General features: G+C 37.4%; 1 protein-coding gene across 3 annotated transcripts in view; it reads left to right on the plus strand.

Moving 5' to 3' along the window:
• Window positions 1–14,000, plus strand: part of CDKAL1 (CDK5 regulatory subunit associated protein 1 like 1) — a 608,612-nt gene that overhangs the window by 22,524 nt on the left and 572,088 nt on the right. The gene's annotated exons all lie outside the window — the stretch shown is intronic.

Consider the following 14,000-nt stretch of genomic DNA (forward strand, 5'->3'; position numbering starts at 1 on the left):
TTAAATATAAATAGAATTTGCCAGTGATTTTTGCTGGATGTAGACCAGCACAGAATGCTTCTGTGACTAGTAGTATAAAATGCTTGACTTTTGTTTGGGGGTAAGATTAAGAAATCTAAGACAACTTCAGGCGTGGTTCCACTGTTTCCTTTACTTGAAAGTAGAAAATGTTTCCAGCCAACATAGCTTGTACATTTCAGTTTTTGTTATTTTCTTAAATATCTCTTTCTAAGGTACTAATTCTTAGAAATAGTTAACATCTTGCTCCATTAAAAACTCATCTTTATAGCTCTGACGTGATTGTCTCAGTTACTAAATGTATGTAGCTTGGGGGAGGTGAAGACATACTTGGCAGTGAGAGGGTTCATTATGTTTATGAGAGTGTATGTGCTTATATCTAAATGTTCCCTCTTATTGCTGCTTTTGCTGGTGTTACTAATATGATGCATGTGTGATTTGTCTGAATTATTTAAAAAATGGATAATTAAAGGAGGATTTGACCATTCAGCAACTGTTTTAGTAGCTAAAAACTATCATTTAGACATTTTCTTCCAGTGGTTGACAATTTTTTTGTGAGCTATGGAATAGTATGAAAAATTGAAGGGAAGTATTGTGACATTTTAATACTTCAGAGCCCATACTCTTAGGAAATTCTTATTGTAGAGATTAATAATGTCTTAATTATTCAGCAAAAGACAGATCTGTTTTTTAACCTAGTCTTTTAATATATGTAAAACTTGTGGGTTTGGTAAATAACAGATTATTTTCCTAAATGACTTTGGGTTTACAGATTTGTTGTAAGTTAGAGTAGAAATGCACTCATAATAACTTAAAAAAAAAAATTGTTTCTGTGCGTGAAACTGAGAGACAGCTATGTGTCCCCAAAATGCTTTCAATAGGTTCCCACCTACCAGCCCTTCCCCAAGGTTCCCCATAGCTTCAGATGTGCTTCTCAGGATGAGCTGAAGTAATAAAATGTGATATTATACAAGCAGTTTTTTTCCCCCTAAATAATGCTTGTGATTAAAAGAAATCCAGTCAATCAGCATTATATATTTGTATGAAAAAAAATCCATCATACAAATTCTGTTTGGCTCCTTTAGATGCCTTCATAATGTGCTAATTTATGCTGCTGGTCTAACGGTATGACCCTTCCCTGTGGCCTAGATATGTGGATCTGTTACAGCTTTTTAATTTCAGTCATCTGTGTTGGTTGAATATACTTGTTAGTCCACCGTACCACTCACCAGTCTATGTCAGGGACTGGAAAAGAACGAGAAAAACGAATCTCAGAATCAGTTTCTTTAAGCCTGCATTAGTAATGAAGGAAATTACAAAATAGACATAATTTTAATAAGACTGTTACATCTGAACATTCATTGAAACTAGTAAGTACTCCAAGTACTGTCAGCTTTTAATTAGGAAAGGGAATTGGATCATTGGTTTTATTAAGCAGAGGCTTATCAACATCTTTTTATTTAATTTTTAAAAACGTCAATGAGAAAATATCTCAAGAGTAAGAAACAGACATCATAGGCAGTTGCTAAGAAGTGAACCATTTTATTATGCTTCTTTCCTATTCGGTGAACTTTGAGGATCATGTATTCCCAAACCCCAATAGTGGAAAAATACTGCCCGTGGTTGAAAATTGCAAGACCTTATGATGATTATGCAGTGAGGATGACCGAGGCTTAAAATATGGGTGAACTAAAATATTTTTAAAAACGTGTTAAAATAAAAATATCATAGCAAACAATGTATATGACTTAAACATAAGGAATTCAACTTACCTGTTCTTCTTCATCCAGTGAGAATTACAAGATACTTTTATTCTTTCTGTTCTTTCTGTGAAAAGTATTCTAGGGGGGATTACTTTTCCTTCTATTATTTAGCCCTTTATCTGAAAGTGTAATGCCCCTGTAGCTTTGCCTTGGAATTTTTGTCTCCCAGTTTTGGTTCTTGTCATAATCTGAAAGACACTGATCCACTCAGATGCTTGAACAACGTGGGGTAATTTTTAAATACGCATACTCAGCATCGCTGAGTAAATATTTCTCATACCTCTCTGAGCCTGTGACTCCTTGTCTCTAAAATGGGTTATGGGGTTGTTGTGAAAACTAATAAATGGTTGATAAAATGTTAGCTTTTATTATATTAAGTATTTAATAAAGAAAATTCACCATTATGTTTTAAATTTGAGTCTCTGCAATGAACTGGTAACTTAATGAAATTTAATTTAAACGTGTTTAATTTACTGTAATCTATTTAAATATCTTTTAAAGTATTTCTCTTGCACATCTTTTTCTTATGGTGAGTGTTAATTAGGACATGAGGCTAGTATATTGAAGTAATGTATAATAAATGGCTTCTTCAGGGAACCAGCGAGGCAGAATGAGGTGATTTCATAGAAGAAATAAGAGATTAGAAGTTGGGAGATTGGAGGTCTTGCTTCTAAGATGACATGGATTATCAGGGAACTTATTTATCTTTTCTTTGGCTTTCCCCACTTTTTTAAAAAAAATGTTTTACTTTGGGCTGTGTTTTTGATGTTCAGTCGCTCAATAGTATCTGACTCTGCAACCCCAGGGACTGCAGCTTGCCAGGCTTTCCTGTCCTTTACTAAGCTCCTGGAGTTTGTTCGAACTCACGTCCATTGACTTGTTGATGCCATCCAACCATCTCATCCTCTGTCATCCCCTTCTCCTCCTGCCTTCAGTCTTTCCCAGCATCAAGGTGTTTTCCAGTGAATCTGCTCATCACATCAGGTGGCCAAAGAATTAGAGCTTCAAGCTTCAGCATCAGTCCTTCCAATGAATATTCAGGGTTGATTTCCTTTAGGATTGACTGGTTTGATTTCCTTGCTGTCATTGGACTGTAGTTGATAGTGTATACATACATAGGCCTCCCAGATGGTGCTGCTGCTAAGTCGCTTCAGTCATGTCCAACTCTGTGTGACCCCATAGACGGCAGGCAACCAGGCTCCCCCGTCCCTGGGATTCTCCAGGCAAGAACACTGGAGAGGCTTGCCATTGCCTTCTAGTGGTAAAGAACTCTCTTGCCAGTGCAGGAGATGTAAGGGACGCGTCTTTGATCATTGGGTTCGATCAGGAAGATCCCCTGAAGGAGGGCATGGCAACCCACTCCAGTGTTCTTGCTTGGAGAATTCTACGGACAGCGGAGCCTGGTGGGCTACAGTCCACAGGCTTGCAAAGAGTTGGACACGACTGAAGCAACTGAATACATGCACACAGTGTTAGTTTCATTACACATGTATATGTATCTTTTTTTTTACTTTTTAATTCTCATTTGTGAAATAACACATTTTGACACAGAAATGTGAGGGGCGAGTGGACAGATCGTTTTCTCACTTACTTTGTCTTACTTTGAAAGAGGTAAAGCTCCAGGTTAAGTACCAGGTGTGAAATCCTTCTAATTCCATTCCTCCTTATCCCATCTCCCTCACCACACCTCCCAAATCAGGCTTTTTCCATAACAGTATTACCACCAAGATCATCTTTATCTCTGCTTATAGCACTCATTAGACTCTATAGAGTTTTTGTTTACATATCTTTCTCTTATAAAACTGAACTTGAGTACAGAGATAGCCCTTGTTTCTTGTATTCTTGGTTCAGTTCAGTTCAGTTCAGTCGCTCAGTCCTGTCCGACTCTTTGTGACCCCATGAATCGCAGCACGCCAGGCCTCCCTGTCAATCACCATCTCCCGGAGTTCACTCAAACTCACGTCCATCGAGTCGGTGATGCTATCCAGCCATCTCATCCTCTGTCATCCCCTCTTCCTCCTTTCCCCAATCCCTCCCAGCATCAGTGTCTTTTCTAATGAGTCAACTCTTCGCATGAGGTGGCCAAAGTACTGGAGTTTCAGCTTTAGCATCATTCCTTCCAAAGAAATCCCAGGGCTGATCTCCTTCAGAATGGACTGGTTGGATCTCTTTGCAGTCCAAGGGACTCTCAAGAGTCTTCTCCAACACCACAGTTCAAAAGCATCAATTCTTCAGTGCTCAGCTTTCTTCACAGTCCAACTCTCACATCCATACATGACCACTGGAAAAACCATAGCCTTGACTAGATGGACCTTTGTTGGCAAAGTAATGTCTCTGCTTTTGAATATGCTATCTAGATTAGTCATAACTTTTCTTCCAAGGAGTGTTCTTGGTACCCATTATCATATTTGACCTATAATAAACACTTAGTTCATGTTTGTTGAATGAATTTATATCAACATTCATGTCATTCATGAGAAATGGGTCAAATTTACCGAGTGATACCATGTAAGTACAGAGGTGGTTTCTCATTTTCGTCGCCCTTTCTTTTACCATTAGGTGTAAACCACCGATGGTTTCTTAACCACCTGAAAGAATTATATTTAGCATTTTTTTTAGGTCAAGTAGTCTTAAGTTTTTGAGACCATTTAATGAGCCTGACCATAGTAAGGGGCCTTCTTGGTGCATTACAAATGCTGTGATTCATGGGCGCCTTAAGCATAGATTTCCTGCCTGAAATGACTGAACAGAATAGACACATTGTTCTTTGTTAGTTTCCTCAATTGGTTCTTTTAATTTTCCTGTTCCTACTGGTGATACCTTAAGGCATCTGGCCAGTGCTGAGTATTTCTTCCTGACTCATCATTTCTTCTGCCACCTGCCAAAGACATGCTTTTACTTTGGTCAAGAACATCTGGGGCGAGTTAGATTTCATTATGGTGTAGGTTATGGAGCACCTGAGAAATCTAAGCATGTTGTGCTAATTAGCATTGACTGGCAGCCACTAGAATGCTTAATTCTGGTGGTTTGCTTTTTAAACCTAAAGGTGTTATAGAGGATGGAAAAATCCTTTATCGGAGTATGAAACTTGCTACTAAGTTTGAATACTTTCCCCCACTGCCAGTATGGTTTTTACATTGTGTGACGTTCCTATAGATATACTTACTTTTTTAATAATCCTTCAGGATCGTTAGAATTTGTTTCCTCAGGTATATTTAAATCACCCCTTTTAAAGATAATTTAGAAAAGAGGACACTGAGGGTTAGTGATTAAAAAGGAAGAAAAATGGCTCCTAGATCGTTTGTAGAGACTTAACGTTTCACCCTGGAAAAGAGAGATACTTTGGGGCCCTAGTGCTTATCATCTTTTATCTGAGAGATGGGAGGAAGCTGAGATATGTGCTGGAGGGTCCCTGGGACCTCTTGGGACCCCTCCCTGCAAATGGGAATCTGTTGGAATTCCCAGAAAGAATCTGTTGGACTTGTAAATGTTTGGATACATCTTGAGTATGCATTTTATCTGCTGCAAGTCAAAAGAAGTTTACTCATATTTGAATTAAACTATAGAAAGGAAATCCTGAAGCAGGGGAGGTTAGAGAACCTGAAAATGCAGTCTTTGTCATTACGAACTAAAAGTAAAATGTCACTGTTCTTTTCTTTTAGTGTGGTATCTTCATTAGATTGTAGTAAATTTTACAGATATTGATAGGGGCTTCTGTGGGTTCTTTTTCTACCTTTGGTTTCCCTGTCCTGTCTTCCAGTTAGATCTTAAATTCCTTCCAAATTTATTATTCTCCTGCTATGGGAATCTTTAGAAACATTAGCCCCCTGATTGGGGAGGGTCTACATTGCATCTGTATTTCTTAATTTCTAGAAAGATTTATGTTGAGCTTAAAGAATTAGTATTAAAGGTGGGAGAACAAGAAAAAACTTGATGTAAAAGCAGCATCTAGTGTGTTAAACTCTGCAAGGCTGACCAACTTGCCTTGTGATCTTAGCCAAGCCATTTAATCTTTTTGGGTTTCAGTATACTTATATCTAAAATGAGTGAGTTGAACTCCAGTATTCTCTGGTTCTTTATAAATTCATTTATTCATTAGATATTCATCATGTGCCTATGGTGCTGTGTATTTATCAGTGAACAAGGCAGATACAGTCTCTTCCTTGTAAGAAGGCTTCTATTTCTCCTGTCTCTGCTGACTTGTCTTTCTCCCTGTTCTTTGCTTATCTAGTAATTGGGTGGATAATGAAGAAATGAAGCAATGTGAGGTGATTAGTTACGAATTTGGGGATCCTGCTTATTTATGTACAGAATGGATCAGTGTTTTTTTTTTGGTGGGGGAACACCTTGTAAAGAACATAGTTTGTGTATATTTAAAAGGTTATTAAAATGAAGTGAGTTATCTGCTAGTGGAAATGATGGGATAACTTAGGAGTGAGAGAACTGAAAGACTGCTAGAGAATGATCTTGTTTGAGTTTTGGTGTGCCAGTTATAAATGGAATAGATTTATCCCTGGTGTTGAAAAGTAGTTTAAGAAGTGAGTTTTTTGGTATATTTTCTCATGCCTAAGGTCAGATGTAATTTTTTGGGGTGGCAGAGGGGTGGGCGGATCTCCTTGGTTTGAATCAGCTCTAATATCTTGAGCTCGATGCCTTCAGTTGGAGAACTGAATTTATCTCAGAAAAGGGGGAAACAATTTGAATAGAGTTAATTGAAGTGAATGGAGTAAATTTTTACTTAATTAAGATATACACTGAGGCATCCAAAATGAAGGAAACGCCTTTATTTGGCTTCTGCATCTGAAGTGATCCTCTGTGTACATTGATTCAAGAGCATTTTACTCTCTTGGAGGCAACCAGGTTAGCTTCATAGAATTTAAAACTCTGGCTTTTTCTGAGATACTGACGAAAGCTGCTAAATTTATTGGTTATTAGGGAGAGAGAGTAAGTTCAATTTTCTCCAGACTTGTGACAATTAGAGGTTGGTTCTAGCATATCTAATGCTTCAGTTTCAAGGCTCCCTCTATTTGAGAGCTGTTTTGGGGAGATAACCCTGTAACACATACATTTTAATGAGTACATTACTTTTACCACCTGCTGAAGTCGACTTGGAGTGACTACTGACCTGAAGTGAATGCCTGTGTTCAATATTAATATGGCATGTCTGGATCCAGACAGCAATCTTTCATTTTGACATGCACATAGTCAAAGTAAATTAATGTTTAAAATGTGAACACTTTAAGTTCAGCCAGTGTGTGCATTCCATAATAATCCTTCAGAAGCAGTTTACATAGAAATGCTGAGTGCTTTCTTATACTTTGTTTATCATATGTATGGGTCCACATTGCAGTATTTGTAACAAGATTTATCCAATGCTGTTTTTTGTGACTCGTCTTGAGGTGGCTAAAGAAATTAATTATTTTAGGATTTAGTCTTTGCATGTTTTAAATAAAATTACACTATTTTTAAAAGATATTCCTGGCAAGACCAGTAGTCTAATTTCAGTTACATTATTTTCAGTTTTTTTTTTTTTAACTAAACTAGTTACTTCCTTTATTTCTGCTCAAATCACACATTTTTGAAAGCATAGTAATTTCTAACAAACTAGGCCTGGAAATAATGCCTATTTGTGACTATTTATGTAATAAGGATATTGCTGGAGGACTTTTCTCTTCTTTACTTACCATTTTCTAACCTTGCTTATATTGGTTAAAAGAACATTCATGGCAGATGTAGTAATGGGAAAATTATATTAACATTTAAGTATTAAATTAGCCTGTAGCCAGTCTCCTGCTAATATGATGACATTTAGTGAGTTCAGGATTTTAACGACCACGTTGTGCAACTCACTGTTACACATTTCCTGTTTGCCTTTTTAAAAAAGCATGTTAGATCTGCCTTTTCAGATGGAAACTTTCCATTGTGGAACACAGTATTCTTATTTTACCTTGCTTGTCACTGTTTGCTGCTTATGCATTAAGAATATGTGTATACATATTTACACACAAGTAACAAACGTGTGTGTGTATACATATGTGAGCATATATACACATTTACTATACACACATTCTTAATACATAAGTAACAAACACTGACAAGCAAGGTAACACAGAGAAGCGCACGTAGTGACCACAGTGGGAATAGTGTGTGACTGGCGCCGTCTGCAAACAAGAGTTTTCATAACATGTTTACAGTTTAATTTCAAAGAAGAATCTCAAGTTATATTTATTAGCAAACATATTTCAGTTAGCCAGTTTTTCATCCTTTAGAAAGATGGCAGATGGAAGTGAACCTAATATGTGTTTAAAGAAAATACACTGCATTTGTTTTAAATTCTATTTCTTAGAATCAGCCTCATGCTTTTTATTTTGTCTTAGAGTTGTAATAAATGGCATACTTTTGCTGCAAATATCAAAATTAGGTTTCTGCTGTCTTACAGAATTTTCTGTTCAGAAATAAATCATTTAGTTTAGGATACAGACCATCAAATAACAGCTGTTAGACTACACTTTTTTAGTACACTTTTAGTGTCCTGGATCTTGGATATTCCTCCATCAGAAAATTATGTACGTTTACCCATGATCCAGTGGGTTTAGGCTGGATTTGGAATCATTGCACAGAGAACACCTATTGTTTTCTGTGACTTTGTGACCCACTGCTCTTCCAGTGATCATGGATCTGCCCTGATTCAAGCACAGTCTTTCACTGGGTCCTGTTTTCAGTTCTCACGTGTGACGGCTGGCTGGCAGAATTAAACATCTGCTTTGTGGCTGTGGAAGGCAATGTGACTAGCTGGCTTATGCTGGGTTCAGAGTATTATGCTGTCACTACCTGAGTTAAAACTAGCTGTGGATAAATTGTCTTATACCATATGAACATGCTCATATCTTTTTGTTCTGCTGCATGGAGGGTTTTTGTCCCTCTGTAAGGCTTTGTAAGAGGTTTTGTGTCTGAGTTTGGATTCATTGAGAAGTCAGTATTTTAGCACCGCCTCTTTCCCAGTCAGAGACTTTGTGAGTGACTTCTACAAAAAAGAGACCGTATAAGATTAGATGATCAGGCCTATTATTCCTGATCTGACTTTTTATTTGCTTATTTTATAATTTTCTACCAAGAAAAAAACCAAACCCAAAAAACTCAGCCATATTCTACCTCTAGAAAGGATGAGGTTAGCTGGAATATATGTACATGTAGGTTTTTATGGAGGGTTATACTGAAGCGACTTAGCAGCAGCAGCAGTAGACATCTGTACAAACACATTATAGAGGAAGTGCATTTTGTTGAAGTAGTAAGATCTCTTAGAAGTAAGAGGTATGAAGGCCACAGAAGTCTTGGACTATTTTGTTGGAAGCTACCTTATACCTCCGTTGACAGATGATGAGGCAGATATTTTCTTTAGTGAAAAGTAGCTCACAACAAACTCCAATATCCACCTCTTGCAGCTTTATGGACTTACTTCAGAGGGCTGGTTACTGAGAGCAAAATATGTGCATGATTACATATAATCAAGGTTAATTTTTATCAAGGGTCACCATGTTTTCGCCATGGTCTGACAGTCATGACCTACATTACAAGAGCCCTGTGGGTCTGTCTGGTGTATTTTTGCTTGATGTCTGGGTAGTTTATTTCAGATGCTTGTCAGTTTCATTATATATTATTGTTTGTGGCTCTTGCTAGATTTTCAGGTATGCCATAAAAACAGTGCTCTTTGCAATTAGATTATCATGAGGGAGCTTCTGTTTTATGGTATGTAAACACTCTTTAATCTTGAAGGATGAGTAATTTGGAGGACTTTTTCATTTGGTTTTGTGTTATATTCACTAGGTAGATTATTTTGAAACAGAACAGGCTTTAGTTCTACAACCAAGATTCCAGAATTGATTCAGTTAATTCATTCTTAACTCTTCTTGGGGAAAACATTTTGGAGTTTTCAATTCAAATGCATTTTCCTTGCTTAAGAAAAATTCAGATGAGTAGTTTATTTCACAACTAGCAACTAAGTTGAATTTATAAGTCAGAAACTTACAAATATTTTCCCCTTTTGCCAGTACAAAAGGAATGGTAAATAGTGTTTTTTAAAAATGTAATTTAGGACATTTTGGTGACTCAAAAGACAAGACTTAATGGCTGTTAAAACTGGGTATTTGGTTTTGTAGTTTGAAATCATATTTAATTTTGGCCATATCTATCTTAGAAATTTAAAGGATAAACAGTTCAAACAGTAAGAAAAAAGCAGTTTGTGTTTTGTCAGTTTTCAACTTTAGATATCAGTAAATCATTGCTGTAGCCTTCTTTATCTTTTGTTTGCACAAAAAACCTGTTAGAATTATGTCTGAGGGGACCATCTGCTGTGGTTCCCAGTCTTGTCAGTGTGATAAGGGATAAGCTGTATAAACAGGGGCAGCAAAAAAAAAAAAAAAGAAAAAAAAAAGCAGACTGCTTTTAGGAAGGGAAAAGTATGGTGTGGGTTTAATTTTATAATGTAGCCACAGAAAGTCATAGGATTTTGCTCATAGTCTATCGGGATTGAGGGTGTAATGTATTTATTTAGAAACGACGGGTCCATGTTATTTGAATGGCTTATCTTCACGTTAATATTATATCTTCCTTTTTGATTACAGGGTTCCTGTTTTGGAGGTCAGGCTTGTATAAGTTCTTTGAAAATATTTCACTATAACTTTTGACATTGCAGTATTTTCCAGGTTGTCTGTTTAGTTTTTGGTTTTTTATTCCCCCCTAGGTGTTAATTTTTCTCTGAGTTGAATCTTCAGAAATCATCCTATTCCTTTCTCATTTGCCATGAAGTCATGGTGCTTCATAAGGAATAAGCCAGTCATTTCCATGGCAACACACTATCAAAACATCGCAAATCTGTCTTGTCCCTTACCTTTAAACTCTCAAGTGCAAGAAAAGGGGGTGTGTGAGCAGTGGCGTATTCTTACAGCATATTGGATTACAGAAGGGTTGGAGGAAGGAGAGAAAAGTCAATTAAAAAAATTAATCTCAAAGGTACTTTAAATTTACTTTGTTATACATGCGTGGTGTGTGTGTGTGTGTGGTTGACTTTATTTTGAATCAAACATTTCTTTTTTTTTTAGAATGGAAAAATGAAGTTTCTAAAAAACTAACTTGAGACCGGTCATTTAGTGTCTATGAGAACAGCAAAAGAAGAAAAAGTAACCGAGTTGTATTATCCATGTAAACATATTAGTCACTCCAGTCAAGAAAAGTCTACCTTTGCTTAAAGGCTCAATCTAGCACATTCTCATCCATCATTTTGGCTTAAGGCAGTATTATTTCAGCATGAGAGTAGCACCTTGAACTTCACAGTGAGTTCCAGAATTTTGTCAGTTTTTTTTTTTCTCTCCTGTTGGGAGGAGCTAGTGAGATGATGTGATTACCACTTGTTTATGGAATAGGAGGATAATGAGTGTTGAATCATTACTGAATCATACGCACCCCCCATTGCAGACTTGCGCTATGTCTTCTCCAGTCCTTACTGTAGAGTCTACCCGCTGTATTTCTGCAGTTGGCACCCCTGACTATCCCTCCTGTTGGATGGCAGGCACTTAGGAGGCAGGAGTTTGTTTTTCTCTGGGTGAATGTTAGCAAGTGTTCAGTAAACATTTGCTTAGAGAATAGAGATCACAATGAGTGGAGTTAGTTGTTTATGATAAACTATTTTTTTCCTATGGCAAAGGTATATATACTCCCCTTTTTTTTTTTTTCCTATGGATATATAAAATGAAGTTGGAATATGTCCTACACCCCAGGCCTAACACACAGCCATCACTAGAGAAATCTTAGCCTGTCTCCTCTCCCATTCACTTCCACATCTGACTAGCTAACCCTGGCATCTCTTAAGTTGTCTGTCGTGAAATAAGCAGCTGCTGGTGGGGAACGTTTTCAAAGTCTACAGGCACTACTTGGCGGATTGCATTAAATTTTTTTCATTACAAAATACTCGACAGAGAAAAAGAGTTAAAAGAATAAGGCACAGAACAGCCATGTACTCCCAACCCAGATTTAGAAACAAATGCTTTCGGTAGCAGCTCCCTTACGTATAGGGTAGAGATTAGGTGGGAGTCTATTTTTCATTCTCTCTTTCTGCCTATTTTCTCCAGAAAAGCTCCAGCCTTCAAAGGAAATCTTCCCCCTCCTCTGTGCTTTCAGAGTACTATACTCCAGGCCTCTGAACCCAATATATTATGACCATCTGTTCAGATGTCTGTCAGCTCTGCCAGACTGGGCCTCACCTTTGTATTCCCAGCACTGCACACAATGACCGGGATGGGATAGGTGCTCAGTAAGTGCTTGTTGAGTGAACGAATGAATGAATAGGTGCAGTTCTTTCCTAACAAACACCATTTTAATGTAGGATTCTGTTCTGTTCTGCAAAACTATTTCCTTGTCTAGGCCATAGTTATAGGGCTTTGCTGCTCTGATTTGAACAAATTGAATTAAACATAAAATCCTGTAGAAGAGATGCATTTACAAGTCTCTGCTCACACAGCTGCTCGCCTATTTAATAAAAACGTTGCTGTTTTGATTGAGTATTCATAGTCTTTCTTTCTGTTAACTCTGTTAGCATCGTGGTGTAAGCAGAGACAGCAAACTCTGCGTTGAGTGGAAGAATGAGCCAGTGATCAGAACTGAGAGAGACAATAGGAGATGGATGAGGTGGATATAAATAGGAGGTGTGCTGTTCCTAGAAAGTGCAGATGCATATATTTGTTTTCCGTGGACCATAACTCATTAAGTTTTAACCCTAAATTTCACAATTCTTCAGTCTTCCTTCTCCTAAATCACCTATATAACATCCCTAACTCTCAATTACAAAGAGGTATTTGCTTTTTTAGTAAAAAAATTCAGGTATAATTTATATCCAATAAAATATACAGGTCTTAAGTGTTCATTTCAGTTCGATGAATATTTCCCATTTTGTGTATCCATGTGTATCCAACCACCCAAAGAAGATGGAGACCATTTCCATCATCCCGGAAAATTTTGCTGTGCTTCTTTCCCATCCATCCTCCCTTTTCCTTCCCAACTGTAGCAGCCAGTTTCTGATACTATCTCTGTTTGTTCTTGGGAGACATATAAACAAAATCATATGGTATGTACCCTTTTGTGTGTGGCTTCTTTTACTCAAAATGTTTCTGAAATTTGTATTGTTGCATGTACAAATTCCATTTGCTTCTGATAACAAAACATGTACACTCACAACCAAATAAAAATTTATTTTTACCTAAAGCCGAGAGATTGAGCAATGCTTTTTCAGGAGCATTGTTAATAGAATTAATGACTACAGCTCACATTGATGGAGTGCCAGCCCTTATGCTAAGTTCTTTGCACACATTATCTTATTTAGTTGAGTTCTGTGGTTATGTGTTTATTTAGTCCTGTGTGGCAGACCTATTTGGTGAAAGTCTTGACACCTGATGAAGGACTGTCTTGTGATCTGATGAAGGACTGTCTTGTGTTGTAAAATTCTAATTGTTTTCCTTAGAAGCAGGCAATGTTCATAGCAGGTGTTGATGACCTAAAACATGAACCAAGAGCAGGAGCTTAAAAGGACAGGGGAAGAGTGGCACTGGGTAGGAAAGAAAGCTGTGCGGTAGCTCGGTTTAGATTCCCCTGACATGGCTGCAAGGAAATAGCCTTTGTATATATGAAAAGTTGTTGTGTTAAGACTTTTTAAAAGATGCTTGTAATAATACAGTGCCCTTCTTTTTGTTGAGGATTTTCAGTCCAGCTTTGAGTTTTCATGTCGGTTTTGTTTTGCTTGTACTTATGTAATGCCTGCTGTGTGCCAGACACTGACCTAACTGCTTTACATGTATTCTCACAAATGTGCGAAGTAGGAACTTTTTCTTCTTAATTCCTGTTTTGCATGTGAGGCTGCTGAATCACTGAGAGGCTAAAAGCCTGGACCAAAGTCACGTGAGTCATAACGGTGAGCCGGGATTCTTACCCTGGCCGGCTGGTTTTAGAACCCACACTGCTTTTAGTCACTACAGTATAAGCCACAGTCCCCCAACCAACTTCTTCCTTTTGCTTGACCTTGGTGGTGATACTGGCTGAGTATTGGGTTATTTGGAGGATTGATAATATTTATACAGAGGTAGTGATTGGAACTTAAATTAAGACTTGTGTAGTCCATGAAATAGTGCCTCTTCAAGCCTTTATACACAGAGGATTGATACTTCTCAGCTAGTT

Source organism: Budorcas taxicolor, chromosome 11 (genome assembly GCF_023091745.1).
Source record: "Budorcas taxicolor isolate Tak-1 chromosome 11, Takin1.1, whole genome shotgun sequence".
Classification (NCBI taxonomy): domain Eukaryota; kingdom Metazoa; phylum Chordata; class Mammalia; order Artiodactyla; family Bovidae; genus Budorcas; species Budorcas taxicolor.